Source organism: Cervus canadensis, chromosome 25 (assembly GCF_019320065.1).
Source record: "Cervus canadensis isolate Bull #8, Minnesota chromosome 25, ASM1932006v1, whole genome shotgun sequence".
In the NCBI taxonomy this organism is placed as follows: Eukaryota; Metazoa; Chordata; class Mammalia; order Artiodactyla; family Cervidae; genus Cervus; species Cervus canadensis.
In genome coordinates, this window is record NC_057410.1 from 20,651,587 (window position 1) to 20,670,029 (window position 18,443).

The 18,443-nt window shown below is 38.1% G+C and overlaps 1 protein-coding gene across 4 annotated transcripts in view; it reads right to left on the reverse strand.

Moving 5' to 3' along the window:
* The window catches only part of NELL2 (neural EGFL like 2), a 438,955-nt gene that overhangs the window by 144,741 nt on the left and 275,771 nt on the right, over nt 1-18,443 (reverse strand). The window lies entirely within an intron of this gene.

Genomic DNA, 18,443 nt, shown 5'->3' on the forward strand with positions numbered 1-18,443 from the left:
CTACTAGTATTTTAGAATTATACCTCAAATTTTTCCTCGAATAGAATCAGACAAGTATGATAACTGGGTGTGACAAAGGAGAAAAGTCTTAGTTCAGTCTCAGGTTCCTGGTGAAATATTTGATTGTCAGTCTTCCAAAGGCACTAATAAACTCTGCTGACATGCTATACTAGATGAGGTAAAGTATATGCTGCTGCTGCTAAGTCGCTTCAGTCGTGTCTGACTCTGTGCGACCCCATAGACAGCAGCCCACCAGGCTCTGCCGTCCCTGGGATTCTCCAGGCAAGAACACAGGAGTGGGTTGCCATTTCCTTCTCCAATGCATGAAAGTGAAAAGTGAGAGTGAAGACGCTCAGTTGTGTCTAACTCTTCAAGGCCCCGTGGACTGTAGCCCACCAGGCTCCTCCGTCCATGGGATTCTGGAGGCAAGAGTACTGGAGTGGGTTGCCATTGCCTTCTCTGGTAAAGTACATACATACACAATATTCCACATTCCCTAATACAATATTTTTTTATTCCATAAACTCTGATATGATGTGCTTTGATGCTCTTGGTAGTAATCTACACATATTTGTTGAATGAATTAATGAATCCAAATGTCTACTGGTATTCAGTCATCAAGTTCCCAGGAACTATTCTGGGTATCCAATGAGGAACAAAGCAGAAGCAACATTTTCCTTGCCTTTGTGGAGCTAACAGGAGCTGGAGAAAAACAGGCCGTAAGTAAGAAAAACACATAGAAAGGTTTGTGTGTGATACTAGTTTTTGAAGGAAACATAGGTGACATGATTGAGAATCACAGGGAATGGGGAAGAGGCTAGTTATATAAAACAGACTAGGAAGGTAATAACATTAAAATCTAAAAGATAAGGAAAAGAACTGAGCAAGAGAAAAGGGAGGGAAAGTGTTCCAAATAAAAGGAACAGAATACAGGAAATCTCTGAAGAAGAGCGAGGTCTGGGATTTCTTCCAGGAAATAAGAAGAGGCCAATGAGACCAAACATGGGAAGCAAGGCAGACTGGAATAAGACAAAAGAGGAGAGGTAAGGAGAAACTCTATCACAGATTTCTAAGGAGGGGCCCCTGAAGGCAATAAGCAAGGGTATAGCATGGTTCAAAAAAATTTTTGCTTTTAAACTATTGCTCTGACTGCTGGGCACAGAATAGGTTGGAAATAGTAAGAACAAACATGGAAAACCAATATGGTGGTGACAACAATAGGGTGGCTTGGACTTGTATACTGGGAGTGAGATTAAGACAAGGGTGCAGATTTGAGCTTTATTTTGAAAACAAAAACAAAAGACATGTAGTTGAACTGGATGTAGACAGTGAGCAAGGAATCTTGGCGGCCTAGATGCCTACAGCTATAGCAAATAGGTGTTGGCTGAGGCAAAAATGAGTTAGACCAGGAGAAAAATATTCTGAATTCCTTATTCAGAATTCCTTATTCTGAATTCCAAATTTCTTCCTGGGTATAATAATCTCTTTTATAGTTAAATAATAGGATAGATCTCATATTATCTGGTTAACCATATGTTATTTTACAGCCATTTTTGTAGTCACTTAAACATTAATACTATTAGTCTTTTTAGTATCTTTATAAGGTGGGTATAATTTCTCCATTTTACTAAGAGAGAAAAAGTCTCAAGGAGATAGAAAAATCTTCAAGTTTTCCAGCTATTAAATGATCAGTCCTTTCACACACCCCTCACTTCCTAATTCCTACTTAATGTATTTTTTCTCATTTCTTTTTACCCCTCATCTTTCATCCATTCTTATAACTTTGTACAAGCAAATGGCCATAGCACATTGCCTATAACTTTTTTAGTAATTAATTTTGTCTTTTATTCATTTTCATTAACTGGTTAAATGGATGTATTTCCATCTCCTCTGGTAGATTATAAAGTTCTCAAGGGTATATTTTATATTTTTATAATCCAAAGCAAAAGCACATATCTTCCAAATTGCAGTTAATAAATATTAAAAAGAAAACACAAGTGAGGCACTGCTGTAAATGCTTTGTATATTATACATACATATACATATATATATGTGTGTATATATATGTGTGTGTGTATATATATGCGTGTGTATATATATGTGTGTGTGTATATATATATGTGTGTGTGTGTATATATGGGTAAATATATATTAACCCATCACACTGAGTATAAGTATTATTATTTTCATTCCCACTTTACAGAAGAGGAAACAGAGGCACTGAGCTAAGTAACTTGCTGAAGGTTAAGCTGAAGAATCAGAATTCAGACTTAGGGATCTGGCTCAAGAGTGATGCTTGTGTACAGTAGTACACTAACTACTGAACATAAAGTGAAGAATCCAACTTAAGGAAAGAAGTCAGAGAAAAAGTTAAATAATGAAAAGTTGAATGAATGGAGGCTTAAAATTACTCTTGATCCATGCAGCTATTTTGACTGATAGGTCAAAATACTACTGGGACATACTTTTAGATTCCCTGAGTGGCCCTATCACTTAAAAACCTACAAATTTATGATGTTACATAAACTTCTTTAGCTTCAATTCATTCATATGTAAAACAGAGATGATAACAGTGTTAACCTAAAAGATAGCTAATAAGATTGGATGAGAAAATGCATATACTGAGGGGTTTACCATTGTACCCAGCATATAGTGAACACAAATGTTAGCTCTTGTTATTATAAGCAGAATGTCTTATGTGTAAGTGCTCAATAATTAGCTATTTAATGAACGCCTGGCTTTATGAGTTCTACTAGAGAAGACATAAAGAAGTGCGATAGCTTGCATCCATTCTAAATCCACTAGAAGGAATGTGAGGCTACTAGAAACCAGAGATTGAGGAAAATGCCAAGGAGTAGGGAGTTGGTCTCCTATCCCATGCTATCTGGGGCTAGCTCTGATACAAAACCTAACAGACATAAACTTGAGCACAGTGATACTCAGAGCCAAAGTTTACCAATACACATTTGGCTAATATATTTATAGTCTAGGGGTAGTTTTGCTTTCCTTAAAATGATGAAAGAAGAGAAGAGAGTGGCCAAATGTGCTTTCTTTCCTTATTTGACTAGCGTTCCTCCACTTATAATACATGAGAACGTGAACAAGTTACTCAACCTGTCTTCTCGCCTATGAACAGGGATATCTCCAGCATGGGATTATGTCGGTTAAATATATAGCATGTGGGAAGCATTCACAAGATAATAGCTATACATTTCCCAGAAATGCTATCTAGCTCTGAGACCTATTATTGAATTCTGTTGATAAAACTACTTTTGAAAACACCAAAATGCACCGATCATGTGAATGCTTTACCCGTCACTTCCTTCCTCTCATTATTATAAAGATAGGATATCAACTTTAATTAATTGATTCAAGAAACATTTATTAAATTCATCAAGTTTCACTCTGTGAGCATGGAGATGAAAAACACATAAAGCCTGTCTTCAAATAACATATATAATTTAATGGGGAAGAGAGATGTGTAAACAACTAATTGCGAAAGTAAACAGATTGAATTAAGAGCTGTAGAAATGCAGATGAAGAAATCTATTAACATGTCATACTCTAAGAAGGTGAATACTAAATCCACTTGAACTTCATGCCATTAGCTGCTAAACTAACTCACTTTCTAGTGAGAAGACTCAAAGAAACTTCATACAAGTGAGACCATGTTCACTGACTCAGAGAAGGTGAGCAGCATTTCAGTAAGAAAAAGGAAGAAAGCTAATTTGGCCCATAAAAACCGTATCAGCAAAGACATTCTTGGAGAATGGGATGATAAAACCTACCATAATGGGATAAGTGGGGTCTAAAAATCTAATCAAGTAAGACAAAGGTAGCAATGTTACAAGGTTCATGGAGACACTATTTTTAGTTGGTTGCCGAGTTACTGTGTGATACACTGCGTGGCTGGAAGGGGAGAGGACAGGTGCTGCTACTTCTGGTTTTTAGAATTTAGTGGGTCAGTTTTCTTGGCTTAGACTAGAAGGAGCAGGGAATTGTGCGACATGGGTCACTATGATTGGATGCAACCCTACTGTGACGGAGGGGTGCACATGAGCAGACAGGGACCGCTGTATGCCTAGACTCAGAGATTGACACATGTTGGGAGCCTGAAATCCTTCTCCTGCTGGAAGGCTTTGGAGCATGCTCTCTGTTGAATCCTGGCAAGGTTAAATAGGCTTTGAATTGAAATATTAAAGTCTCAGATGATCATGTCAGTGACTTCCTACTTCCTTTCTTCCTCCCAACCCTCTAAAAACCTAAGACCTTTGGGTCATCGAGGTGGAGAATGGGGCTGGAGCCAGTTACATCAGAATTTGTATTATAGGGTGGGTGGTACCTTATCAAGTTTTGCACTACAGTGTGGTACCTTATCAAGTTCTATGGTCGTTTTGCAAAACAGGAGAAGCCTGTGGTTTGTAGAAGGATAGAGGTGGACGTATACATGGATATAGGTGGACATATATGCTTTGCTAAGCTGTGTCAGTGTTACTTTCATTGAAGTTTCTAGAAGAGAAAATGACTACACTGGATAGGAAGACAAAGCTGTTGACCAGAGTTGAGTCATAGTGAAGAGGCAAAATACTACAGACAGTGAGATAGCCAGAAGAATATTGAAAATGTCCAGGTGAAAAACAATGAAGGTTTGAAGTGAGATCATGACAGTGGGAATAATAACAATAACCATACCATGTTATAATTTTGTAATGCTTCGAAAGGTTTTCAACCTTCTTTTACATATAGTCTTACCATAGAACCCACCTCAGCTGGGAAGATTAAGAAGTGAGGACAACATAGATTCCTCTCCCTGTCTGTCTGTCTCTCCTGTCTTCTCCATTCCTGACCCCACTTTTCAGCCATCCAGCATCTCATCCATTTGTCTGTTTTGAAGACATCATCCTCCGTGTGAGTCAGAGCATCTCTCTCACCATGGAAGCCAAAAGAAGGCTTCCTTCCACCCCAGCCAATGTCCTGCCACTTGGCAAATACATGGCCATGTGACATACACTGAAGCAACCACCTGCTTCTGCCCAGGAACTCTGAATGTAGAGTGGGTGGTTGGAAGCAGTGGGATAGTTAGCTTTACCTTGCAGTGATGTCTTTCTCACTCTGGATCCTGTAGTGGCCCCTAGCAATGGGTAACAACATCTTATAATTGCCCCTTCCTGAGAAAACCATTAGAGCTTTGAAGCCTGCAGGAATGCCTTGGTCTCTGCACATTTTACAGACTGCTTCTCAGGCTGTACAAACTTTTCCAGGAAGTCCCTTTAAGGTTAAGAAAGCCAGAGTTTTTTTTTTCTATTACTTGCACCTAAGAGCATTGACTACATATAAGCAAATCATATTCCCCCCCCCCCCCCGTTTGCTGACAGGAAACTGAGATGCACAAAGGCTGAGAGTTGCCTGTGGCCACGAGGACAGTCGGTAGACAGCCACTCAGGGCTCTCTGCCCCTTTGCTCTTAGTTGTTTGTCATCGGGATCAGGTTCTGCATAGAAATGTGGAAGGCTTTACTGCTAAAGGAGGGATAATACAGGACTTGTTATGTGTATAAAGAGAAGCCAAACAAAATCAAAAGCGTCACTAATATCAGCTAAGCTAATGCCAAAAGCCCCTGGCCCAGCTCCTCTAGCAGAGGACTTGCAACTGGTAATTGCCTCTTTCACTGATTAACTCAGAGTGAAATCCTGCAAACTGAATCTAGGTTTTATATTCCCTTAGATAGTTACATTCTATGCAATATCTTATCATCTCCTTACAAGCCATTAATTGCTGCCCCCTTTTGAAAAATATTACATCTATCAAAGAATAAACTGGCCATTAGAAAAGAACATCTATTATTCACATCAGTTTCACTTCCACGGACCTTTTCCAGTTTATCACCAAATTTTATGTTTTTTTGTTCTAAACAATTTGTTCTGTATAAACTTGTAATGAACTCAATTTTTAGGAGTTTTAAAAATTGGCCAACTATTTGATGCTACACTAGAATGGCATACGTATTCTGCATGTGACATGACTATTTAAGGTTGTTTAATTTCACAAGGAAAACCAATAAAGATGAATTCAAAATTTATTGAAGTGTCTGATGGTTTTCCTGAGGTTTATGTCAATGTGATTTATGGATTTGGTAGGAACATGACTCATAAAAAAACCAAACCTTTGACATTATTTCTATATTAAAATCTCTATGACTTAAAATGACCATACTTATGATCACTTTAATACTATAAATCATAGGCTGCAAACTAAAAATACTCTAATTCATGGTAAAGTAAATGGATGAGATAGTCTGGCTATAGGAATTCTGATATCAGACATCAGTTTTTTTTTACTGGAACTGCTGAGTCTCAGTGAGTGGGAAATGAGGACTTTCAATGAATGGGGACACCCTCTCCTCCTAAGAGGGTTGCTGCTACAAGGCAGCTGCATTTGATAATTGAGGTGCAGTGACACAGACCCAAAATTAATGGAGAACCATCTGAAAATCTGGCTGGGATTCCTGATTTTCATAATGAAATCGTCTGACTGTTTAAATGTTGAATCATTAAAATGTCCCCAAAGCCAAATATATCAAACCTGAGAGCCAGTTCTGGTCACTGATTTGTGACTCAGATGTAGTCTTGCTGGCATGGAGCCTTCCTGAATATAAAGGTCATTCTCAACCACCCTGCATTCCATTCCAAAGATCTATGGCAGCAGCAATCCCCCAACAACTAAGTCTACACATGTACATTAAAAATAGTACTTTCAAAATTATTATCTGCCAACTTTCTTCATATTATGAAGTTAATAATCTTTTAAAAAGTAGGCAGATAAGAAATGTTCTATATCATCATTGGATTTACTGTGTTTGGGTAAATGTATAGTCTCAGCTCAGTTCAGTTGCTCAGTCATGTGTGACTCTTTGCGACCCCAAAAGACTGCAGCATGCCAGGCCTCCCTGTCCATCACCAACTCCCAAAGTTTGCTCAAACTCATGTTCATAGCATCGGTGATGCCATCCAACCATCTCATCCTCTGTTGTCCCCTTCTCCTCCTGCCTTCAATCTTTCCTAGCATCAGGGTCTTTTCTAAGGAGTCAGTTCTTTGCATCAGGTGACCAAAGTATTGGAGCTTTAGCTTCAGCATCAGTCCTTCCAATGAATATTTAGGACTGATTTTCTTTAGGATGGACTGGTTTGATCTTTCTGCATAATTTTGTGTGTTTGTACATGTGCTTGTGTTCTTTAGAATTAGACTAGAAAAATGTCTTTTAAAATAAGGGGCACCCTGAACTTTTATACCGGAAACCGAATATGAAAAAAGCAACTCAATCATTAAAGTGAGGAATTCAGGCATAAATATGAACTGCATCCCCTCTGTGTAACAGACTATCTTCCTAACTCTCTCCATAAACACCAGACTTGCTTCAGAACTGAATTACTGCTCCTCAACAATTAGAAAAGAGATGGGAACTGAGAATCATTTTTAAATATAGTTTTGCACAATTCAACAGTTTGAGCTAATAATAATATGTTAGTTTTCTATTATCACCATAACAAACTCTCAACTCAATGGCTTGAAATGACATAATTCATTATATTATAGTTCTATAGGTCATGAGTCCGACCAGACTAAAATTAACATGTCCAGAGGGCTGCATTCTTTTTTGGAAGCGTTGTTGATTTTTATCTCCAGGTGTTCCCCAGCTCCCGACCCCCTTCATGTTCATAGCCAGTAATGTTGCAAGTCTCTGATCATCCTTCCATAGACCCATCTCCTACTGACAATAGCCAGGCAAAGCTCTTGTCTTTTAAGGACTCACGTTATTAGATTGAAACTACCCAGATGATCCAGGATAATCTCCTCATTTCAAGGCCTTTAACCTTAATGAGATATGCAAAATCCTTATTGCCATGTAAATGAACATATTTAAAGGTTCTCAGGATGAGGATGTGGACATCTAAGTCGCTTCAGTAGTGTCCCACTCTGTGAGTCGACATAGACGGCATAGACGGCAGCCCACCAAGCTCCCCCATCCCTGGGATTCTTTGGAGGGACATTATTCTGTTTACCACAACTAGGAACAAAGATAACTATCACTTCTAAATGCTTACTATGTTTCAGTTGTTATACTGATGATTTTGCATGCTTCACCCCATTTGGTTCTAATAACAACATGTAAGGTATATAACATCATCCCATTTCAAAGATGAAGAAAATGAAGCCTAGAGGTTAGGTACATTGCTCAAGATCACAGCTGGCAGACAGCACAACAAAGACTCAGATCCAAGAAATCTGGATGAGCTAGTATCCATCCTAAAATGCCTTAAAATATTTGTGGAGATGAGGAGGCTAGAGAGAAGATTAAGATTTGATTTGGACCAACTAAAGAGAGAAGCTCTGTGGAACACTTAGCCATTTCCTGTCTTTTTCCTTGTTGTTGTTGCATTTCCTAACATTTAAGGGATATGTATGCTCAAATCTGTTGTATAAAAATGCCTCAGGTAGTGACTTAATGGTTATGATTTTGTTCTAGGAAAATTCTAAATTCAGCTCTCATCAGACCACACTGAAATATGCTTTCATGAAGTTCCAAGAATACTGACAGAGCATTCTGTCTTCTTTGAAATGAAATATCCTATCACCTTGATTCTAGCTCTGCATTGACTGTTAGAAACATCATCAATTTAATAATCATTTTCACAGCAGAAAAGAAAAAAACATAAAACAAAAACAAAGTAAAATACCGACGCTTCAATGTGCACATCTCAATTAGAAGGTACAGAGGTTGAGTGAAATGTTTTAGAAACTATAAAATGTGTCTTAGAGTTTCCAGAGTTTGCTGGCTTTATCGCTAACAATTCCATTCATACTAAACTTGCCATTATAAACAACCTATACTTTTGTACTTACTCTTCCTTCTTCCTGAAATGCCTTCTCTCACTTTCCTGAAATGTCTGTTCATCCTTAAAAACCTCAATTTAAAATGTCACTTGGTGACGCCTTCCCCAAACCAGGCTTAAACCGGACTTCTCACTGCCCCTTCTGAGCTGGCCACAGCTCTCTGCACTTCCCTTTGTTACAGAATATACCACAAAGTACAGTAATGATTCATTTATACCATCTCCTTCTATTAAATTGGACCCTACTATGCACCCAGATCAAAACTCTGCCGCCAAGAAAAGTGAAAGCAATGTGGCATCTTGAGTTTTTCACAATCATTCACACACAGTTCTAACACAGCACATTTTACACTTCATTCATGACTCTTATTTTTCAACCTGGAGCTCTCTATCAGTACTTAGCTGAAGTGGGTTAGTTAACTATTGATAACACTTAATGTCTCCAGCAGGCGGCCTTTAAGAGAGCTTCCACTGATCTCCATCTCGTGATAGACATGGCTTTGTGTAATTTCCCTCTTTAGAATGAGCTGGGTCTCAGTGATTTGCCTCTAACCAATACACTTTAGCAAAAGTCATATGATGTCATTTCTTTGGTTGGGTCACAAAAGATGTTGATTCTGTCCTGCCAGCAGGTTCTTTCTCTGACGGGTTTTGATGAAACAAGCTGCCATGCTGGAAAGGGCCATATGGCAACAACTGAGGGAAACTAATGGTCAACAGCCAGGAAGGAACTGAATCCACCAACTACAAAGGTAAGGTTAGGGAAAAACCCTTCCCCAGCCCTGGTGGACACCTTGATTGTAGCCATGTGAAAGACCTGAAAAAAAGAATCCAGCTATTCTACGCCCAGATACCTAACCCACCGACTATGAGACAATAAATGTGTGCTATTTTAAACTGTTAAATTTGGGGGTTGTTTGTTATGCAGCAGTAGATAAGTAATAACAATGTTAGTCCCTCTGATAGAACTTGGTTTAATCAAAAGAAAGCCTCTATGTGGTATCAGAAGTTATCTAAAGAAAGTAACAATCACTGAAATAGGTGGCAACAGATAGACTGGTGAAAGCATTATCCAAACGGTGAGTGAGGCCCTGCAGTTACCCGGCAGAGGCACAGAGGAGAGAAGAGGCTCTGGATTTGAGAGAAGCTCACTCTCCGAGTCCAAACCCGTGACCTGAACATGATACTACAGAGGCACTGTGGAGTGGGGAGAAGAGGGGAACACAGGACTGTGTCACCAGGAGGACACACAGCCACTGCAAGACTAGATCAGCAGCAGAGCCAGAAGATGAGCTCTGTTCCATGGAGATGCAGTGAAGAGGCAGAAGGAAGGCCACACTTCCATTCTGGCTGAAGTGCCAAAGCCAACAATCAAGGAAGGATGTGAAAGGCATCTTTTAAACCTCAGTTTCAATAATCCTGTCCCCCACAGGTTGTCTGTTGCTAAGACACCACTATTATTACACTCCCAGCGTGTATAATCTTTTTATTCCCCTCTGTGAGTTTTCAGCTCTGTGCTTTTCACATAAAAATCTCATATTAAAACTCAAATAGTAATCTGTTTGGGACAAAGGTGAATTAGGGTTTACCAACCAAGTCAAAGCCAGTGAGACTGCTTAATGAGGCAGCTCCCATCACTTCAAGTGCTGTGTGGACGCACACCACTGGGTGTGCTCTCTGATCAAACCACAGCCGGGCTGGAGGTCATACACGGATACGACGGCTGGGCTGAGATGCTGCATAAAGGCTCTGACAAGCCTGGAAACCACTATATCGGCCCTGGTGTGCAACCCCCACTCACTGACAGATTCAGATAGCACAGACTCCTTTTCCAAGCTTTTCATCTTGAAAAAGGCAATTCAGCTCCCTGAGCCTTTGAGCCTGTTCCATTTTGAGCTGACTGCTAATTGTATGCGTGCACATATGTGTTTCAGAAGAGAGATAAGCACATTGCCTTGGCCTCCACACTCACTCTGCAGACGTGTCTCACTTCTGTTCTCTGTAAGTTTTCCAAATGTGGTCTGAAGTTTTCTAAACATTAACCCTTCCTGGTAACCACAGTACATACTCTTCTAGAGAGGTTTTCTTGATTATGTTTGCTTAAAAAACTGCTTTTCATTATTAATTCTTTGAGTCCTGAAGCTTGGTATTTTAATTTGATTTTGTAATCATGTTTATATTTTCAAATTACTCAATAATTTAACTATACAGCATAATAATATATAAGGAACTGTAGGAGATGAATGAGGCAGCTATTAGCATTAGAGGCTGTATTTTTAAATTTTAAAACCCCAAATCTGATTTTTCATGTTTAATGAAATATGCCACAATTGTATCATATTTTGTAATGTTGATTCCAGAAAAGGAAAATTTGGAATGACTGTTCATAAAAATGCAAAAGTCTTTCCCAATAGTCATGGCAACTAGTGGCCAAATGGTAGGATTGGCTGATCATTGATTGTGTGTCTTTAGAAAAGAAATCCACATGGAAGCAGCCAGGCTCATAAAATCTGCCCTGCCTGAGAACTGACCAGACTCACTAATTCTCTACAGGCCACATTTCTACTCTGGGCAGATTAGTATCCACAGTAAGGCCTGGAGGCAGCTATCTAGCCTCTGGGTATCCCCACCCAGCATTCATTCTCAAGAACAATCTGAGGAACCTCCCTGATCCTAGGAAGTACAACAAATCCTCCTATGAAAGGAGTTTTTCTAACTTCCAGAGAGAGTGCTATTCAGTTGCTGCCATTCACAGGTACATAATAAGTCAGTTGAATAAATAAAAACCCACTGAATCTGTTGCCCCAGCAAATCTCTGTATAATAATAATAACAGAAATAATTCCATTGAAAAATAACCAGAAAGAAGTGCCCAGTTGAAAAAGTCCTAGGGAAATAAGACATTTCCTCAAGAGGATCACCTCTCTAATCACAATAGCAACAACAACAACGATAGTGCTAACTTTATTAAAGATTTCTTCTGTGCTAGGCATTTTGCTAAAGAGCCAAGGCCTTTTATAATTAAAATTACTTTATTTAGGATTTTTGTGAGCACTGATATGCATATTTTCCCTTCCTGTTCTTTACCATCATCGTCTCTGATCTGTGCTTTTCCCAGCCTCCTATCCTCTATCCTCTCTGCCATTGTCCACAATACTTGTACTTCCTTCACAATTTATATACCAGTGATTATCATGCTACATGCACAATGAATTATCTATTTTCTTCTGTACTTGTGATTTTGATAAATCCACTGAGAGCCATATTAAAGCAGATGATAAAAAAATTATTGTAGATCCATAAAATAAATTATCAACTTCAATTTAAATTCTTTTTGGAAGACTGCAGGATGAAAAAGAAGAATATTATGCAGTGTTTCTTCTCTTTAAGCACTTTAAGGAAATTACCTTTTCTAGCATTAATTAATAGGGGATTCAAACAAACACACACAAAAGAGACAACTATTTGTGGAAGGGGCATGAATGGGTTACAACAGACTTAAAATCTTTGCTTTGGTTGCTCAGTAGTAAGTCCTCTGCAACCTTCTGTGTATGTCAAATAGCATCCAAAACTCTTGAAAATGTTAGAAAATCAACAGTAATAAAACCTGAAAAATAGGATGGTAATGACTTTTTAAGAAGTCAGTATGGACCATGTTAGAGAAAAAGAAGTAACCGCAACAATGAGATCATAAAATGTAAGCACTAGTATTCAATGCTATAAAAAGTTAAGTACTTTAAGAAGTAAAACTCCTCAGGGGACACCAGAGGAGGCTCTTCATTTAACAACAAAAATCAAGTATCCAGTAGAATTTCTTGTGCTTAGACACTTTATGAACTTTCTGTGATATGTGACAAGGACCAAAGCCAGAATTAGTAGCTCTGGAACAATAGAAGCAGTTAGGGTCAGTATAAAGCATAGTGGAGAGGCAGCAGGATAGTGTAATTCGAGGGGCCCTAAAAATCCCCTCTGCCACTTCTGTGACGTCTGCAATTTTACCATATTCCCTAGGTTAAGCTAAGAACAGTTGTTTGGTTTTTTTTTAATTTATATTATTGAAGTATAGTTGATTTACAATACTGTATTAATTTCTGCTATACAGGGCAAAGTGATCCAGTTACACACACACACACACATCACATACACACGTATATATATATATATTCCTTTCCAGATTCGTTTCCTTTATGGTTTATCACAGGATATTGAATATAGTTCCCTGTGCTAGATAGTAGGACCTTGCTGCTTATCCATCCTATACATAACAGTTTGCATCTGCTAACCCCAAACTCCCAATCCGTCCCTTCTCCAACTCCCTTTCCCACTGGCAACCACAAGTTTGATTTCTATGTCTGTAAGTCTTAAGAACAGGTTTTTGATAAGAAAAAGGAGAGAAAAGAACTTGGGAGAGAGCTGGACTTACCAAGAAGGGGCCCCTTTTGTGGCCAATAAAAGGACACTGGGTACCATAAGAACTGAGCAAAGGGCTCTCTATATAAGGTCTAAAAAAAAAAACAAAAAAAAAACAGGAGAGAGGAAAAGGGAAATTAAAAAGAAAGTGTACATGCTACATTCTTGATGAGGTGACCCTAATTTCTCAACCTTGGCACCACGGACATTTTGGGTCATATAAGTCTTTGTTATGGGGAGCTGTCTTATATTGGATGTCCTGTGCAGGATAAAGATTAATGACTCAGTTGGAAAGTAACCATAGAAAAAGCTCCCAGTGGAAAGGGTTCCAGAAAAATCAGAATTTCCTCAAAGAGGTTAGTTAGTGTAATAATATTATAGGATGTTTAGCATGTCTCTGGCTTCTGTCAGATGTCAGCAGTATCCCCCTTTCGCACAGCTGTGGTAACCAGCAACCTGTCCACACACTGTCAAATAATCTCTGAGAGGCAGGAAGGCAAAATCACCCTTGTTGGATACCACTGCCCTAAAGGATCAAGTTTCTCCCTAAGTTGGGCAGGATCTTTTCCATTCCTCGGTGGGAGCATGGTCTACCCTCCCCATTCCTGTTCCCACTCTAAAAAACTACACAAGAGAGGAAAGCTTACAAGCTCATCAACATAAAAAAGAATGCGAATTCCATTTTTTCATTATAATACTCAAAGTAGAGAGATATAAATCATGAAAATCTGAAATAAACCTTTTCCTTCAGGATATTTTTATCCTTTGATAATTCCAAAATCTGTGACCCCCATCTGTATTACCAGAACTATCTTACTCTTTGTCCACTACACAAGACTAGTGTCAAGAAGAACTGTCTACACTGCTATATTCAAAATGGATAACCAACAAGGATCTATTGTATAGCACATGGAACTCTACTCAATGTTATGTGCCAGTCTGGATGGGAGAGAGGTTTGGAGGAGAATGGATACATGTATATGTAAGGCTGAATCCCTTCGCTGTTCACTTGAAACTACCACAACGTTGTTAATCGGATATATCCCAATACATAATAAAAAGTTTCAAGAAAAAAGGGGGGCTGATAAGTTACAGAAAGATGTCTCCAATTTAATCAGTGCTTATGTGAGTGCACCAAGAAAGGCATTCAAGTTCAGTTCAGTTCAGTCACTCAGTCGTGTCCAACTCTTTGCAACCCCATGGACTGCAGCACGCCAGGCTGCCCTGTCCATCACCAACTCTTAGTCGAGATAAATAATCAAGACACTTTGTTATGCATCAAAATTAAGTTATTTTTATAATCAGAGAGATGAAAGAATGGACTGCTAACATCTTGACTTGTACAAACCAAACTCTTTTCCTTCCCTTCCCTCTGTGTTGTCTTTCCTTCTTTCTTTCTTCTCTCCCTTCTTTTTTTCCTCCCTCCATTTCTTCCTCCCTTCTTTACTTTCTCTTTTCTTGTAGGTAGACCCATGTTTTTCTCCAGAATAGAAAAGAATATGAGGACAGAGATTATGAAGTATTAGCCATGAAAGAAATCCTCACTGGAAGGAAAATTATATTTATGAGTTTACAAGCATTTTAAAGGGCAGCATCAACACTTTATTAAGAATATAAAATGTGCAAATGGTGCAACTGAGTCATCAATGAAACTGCAAAACAGAGTCAGAGGCCCAGAAAGTGACAAGTTCTATTTCTCTTGACTTCTGATCATTACTATAAGATCTGTAGGGAAAAAATTCCTTTTAGAGTTGAACTTAATGAGGTGAAACAATCTATAGAAAGGTAGTTGTTTAGCTACTGAACATTATAAATTCAATCATGCAATTCTAGATAAAATATGAATCATTTCTCCTTACTTGTTTTTGTGTGGTTACAAATTGAACAAATGGTGAACAACATAAGAACTAAGAATAAGAAGTCTTATCTCTGACTCCCTTTTGCCTTCCACTGACTGTTTGACCAAAGGAAGGCAATTAATCTCTCTGAGCCTCAATTTCCTCATTTATGGAAGTTAGGAGATTGGACTAGATTATCCTCAATAATTTTTCCATCTCTAAAATCTCATCATGAGGAAATTCTAGCTCAAATTATCTGAAAGTGACAGGAAAACAAAACAAAACAAAACAATGTGCAATTCTACCAACTATGGAAGGTGAATCCCCTGTATTGTACATAATTTCTATGCCAGAACTACAGGGTTATAAAAGCAAAAAAGGCTACTTTAATTGATCAAAGCCCTTGACTCTAAAGTAATCCATATTGCCTTGGATTCTCCTTTAAATTAGAATGCCTATGATCTATTTTCGGATAGGGTAAGCAGGTTTGGGTGTCTGCTGGGTTCAGGGTCGACAATGTCACCTGTCACACTATGGCAGGTGCTCTTCACTAGGAAACAGAGGCCGGGATACAGAAGCAAAACAAATTCAGAACTTCAAGAGCTCAGTCACAAACATCAGAGAATAGCTCTGCAGTGGTGTCTTGACATTTATTCTGGAAGGTCTACTCCTGCAAGTATGTGAATGTCTGTTTCTAAAATTCAGAGAAAATAAACCCGCATCTTCGCAGAGAAACAAAGTCCTACTCTGGTCTTAGGAGAGCTCTTGAAAAAGTACGGCTGTGCTGCTTTCAGCCATGAGGCAAACCCACATCAGAGAGGAGTCATTTCTTCAAGTCTTCTGTACAGATGCTAATATGAAAGGGTGGAGTAAAAGATTCACAAAGGGAGAATTTTAAAATGCATTCCTTTACAGGAACCCTAAATATGTGCTGACCCCGCATGGTAAAACATAAAATGTTTTGCCAAAGATCATCTGACTCTGGAGGACAAAATAAAATTCACCCATATTCCCAAGAAAATCTAGCTTTTATGTATGGATGTAAATTCTCAAATTTGCAGACCTACTCATGTGGTGGTAGTTTAGTCACTAAGTCGTGTCCGACTCTTGTGACCCCATGGACTGCAGCCTGCAAGGTTCCTCTGTCCATGGGATTCTTACTCATAGTAGATAGAAATTTCAGAGGCAAGAAAGTCTCTTTTAAATGGAAGCATAGAAATAGCTTGTTGGAAATGCTGGTGCATCAATAAAGAAACACGTTCTAGCATCTGCCAGATCGTGAAATCCCTGGCTCTGGTTCCTTAGGCAAAAAATCATGGCCTTGATAGCTTTTCCTAGGATGATTTCAACCTTCCATGGTATCCCAACAAAGGGACACTTCATTTTTATCATTAGATACTTTGAAATCTTAAGGGAAATTCTCCCTAAGTAGTAAAAAAAAAAAAAAGTGATTTTTGGGATTTTATTTGGAAAGAAAATATACTGGGAGAGGTAGAGCCAAAGAAGGAGATGCTCTGTAAGGGATGACAGCTGAACTAGCCCTAGGATTTACAGCCAACAGAGAGGCTCAGGATGGAAATGAGCCTCTTGAAAATACCCTCCCCGAAGAAACACTCCTCATTCAACACTATGTCAAATTTTGTGCTGTGTATTCTTCCTTACTTATCTCTAGCACTTTTTAAGATTGTGAGAAAAACAAAAAGAATCACTAGAAAGTACAAAAATGTACAAAGCTTTTTAAGTCTCTAATGACAAAAAATTAGCAGGCTCCTTGAAAATTGCTAACACTGATTTTTAATGAGCACATCTTGAAATATCACTCTCTGAATAGTTTTATCTTAGACAGTTTTGTTATTTATTACATTGGAACTCAGACTTACTGATATTACCAATATTATAGCAAACTGTTTCTTTTATTCTTCATATATTTAATAAGACTTGTTCTTTTATATTCCCTTTTTTACATTGAAAAATATCTCTGTAGTACTGCATCAGGATACTTTGACACTCATTGTGATTGTATTTTTTATAAAGAGAAAGTGCAGAATTGTTTCCGTAATATGGAAATGCTTAGGATGAACTAACAAAAAGCAAGAATATGTAAATCCATTAGCAATTCTATATTAAATGTATTGTTCTACCTTCAGAATATCTTTGGTTATTCTCCATAGATTAAGAAGGCACTTCCCATTACAATTTATTTTCATTGTCCTGTTTTATAGACACTATGAATTTAGAGGAAGGACCTTCCCTTTGCACTAACTAATAAACAGGATACCAAGTACAGACGGTTCTCACTTTCAATGGTCCAATAAATGATTTTTTTGACCTCATGGTGGTGTAAAAATGATATACACTCAGTAGTAAGTAAACTTCTGAATTTGATCTTTTCCCAGGCTAGCTATATGCAGCATGATACTTTTGTGATTCTGAGCAGCAGTAGAGAGCCGATGCAAACAACCGATACATTTACAACCATGCTGTTTTTCACTTTCATCATAGTATTCAATAAATTACATGAGATAATCAACATTTTATTACAAAACAGGCTTTGTGTTAGTATAATTTTCACACCTTTAGGATAATGTAAGTGTCCTGAACACATTTAAGGTAGGCTAGGCTAAGCTGTGATGTTTGAAGGCTTAGATGCATTAAATACATTAACAACTTAAGAAATTTTCTATTTATGCTGGGTTCATGCAGACATAACCACACTGTTAAGTCAAGAAAGATCTGGAGTATGCAGTATTATCACAATAATGAAGACTTGGAAGAATACACATTAACAAAGGCAATATTTTTATTATAGATTTTGTATTTTTACCAGGAAGTATTATAGAGTCCTTCCCTGGAAACTTAATGTTGTTTATACGCCCACCTGATAAAAATTATAAGTTGGAGGTAGAGTGAAAATGACAAGATACTTTTTATTAGTAAAAGCATATCTTCTTGATTTGATAGTTAATTCTGAATCTGTTCTAAGGAAAGAACTATCTCCTTGCTCTGGATAAGATATTTGTATTACAAATGTAAAGATAAACTGAAGAATAAAATCAGTATTATATAACTGTATACTTAAATAGTATTTATACTCAACACTAATTTGAATTCTATGGCAAATCTTAGAAACAGCCCTTAAATAGTATTTTCTCTACATAACAGTCAACTTTTGAATAGAGAGATGATGACATAAATAATGTGAGAGGGAGGCGGGAGGGGGGATCGGGATGGGGAACACATGTAAATCCATGGCTGATTCATGTCAATGTATGGCAAAAACCACTACAATATTGTAAAGTAATTTGC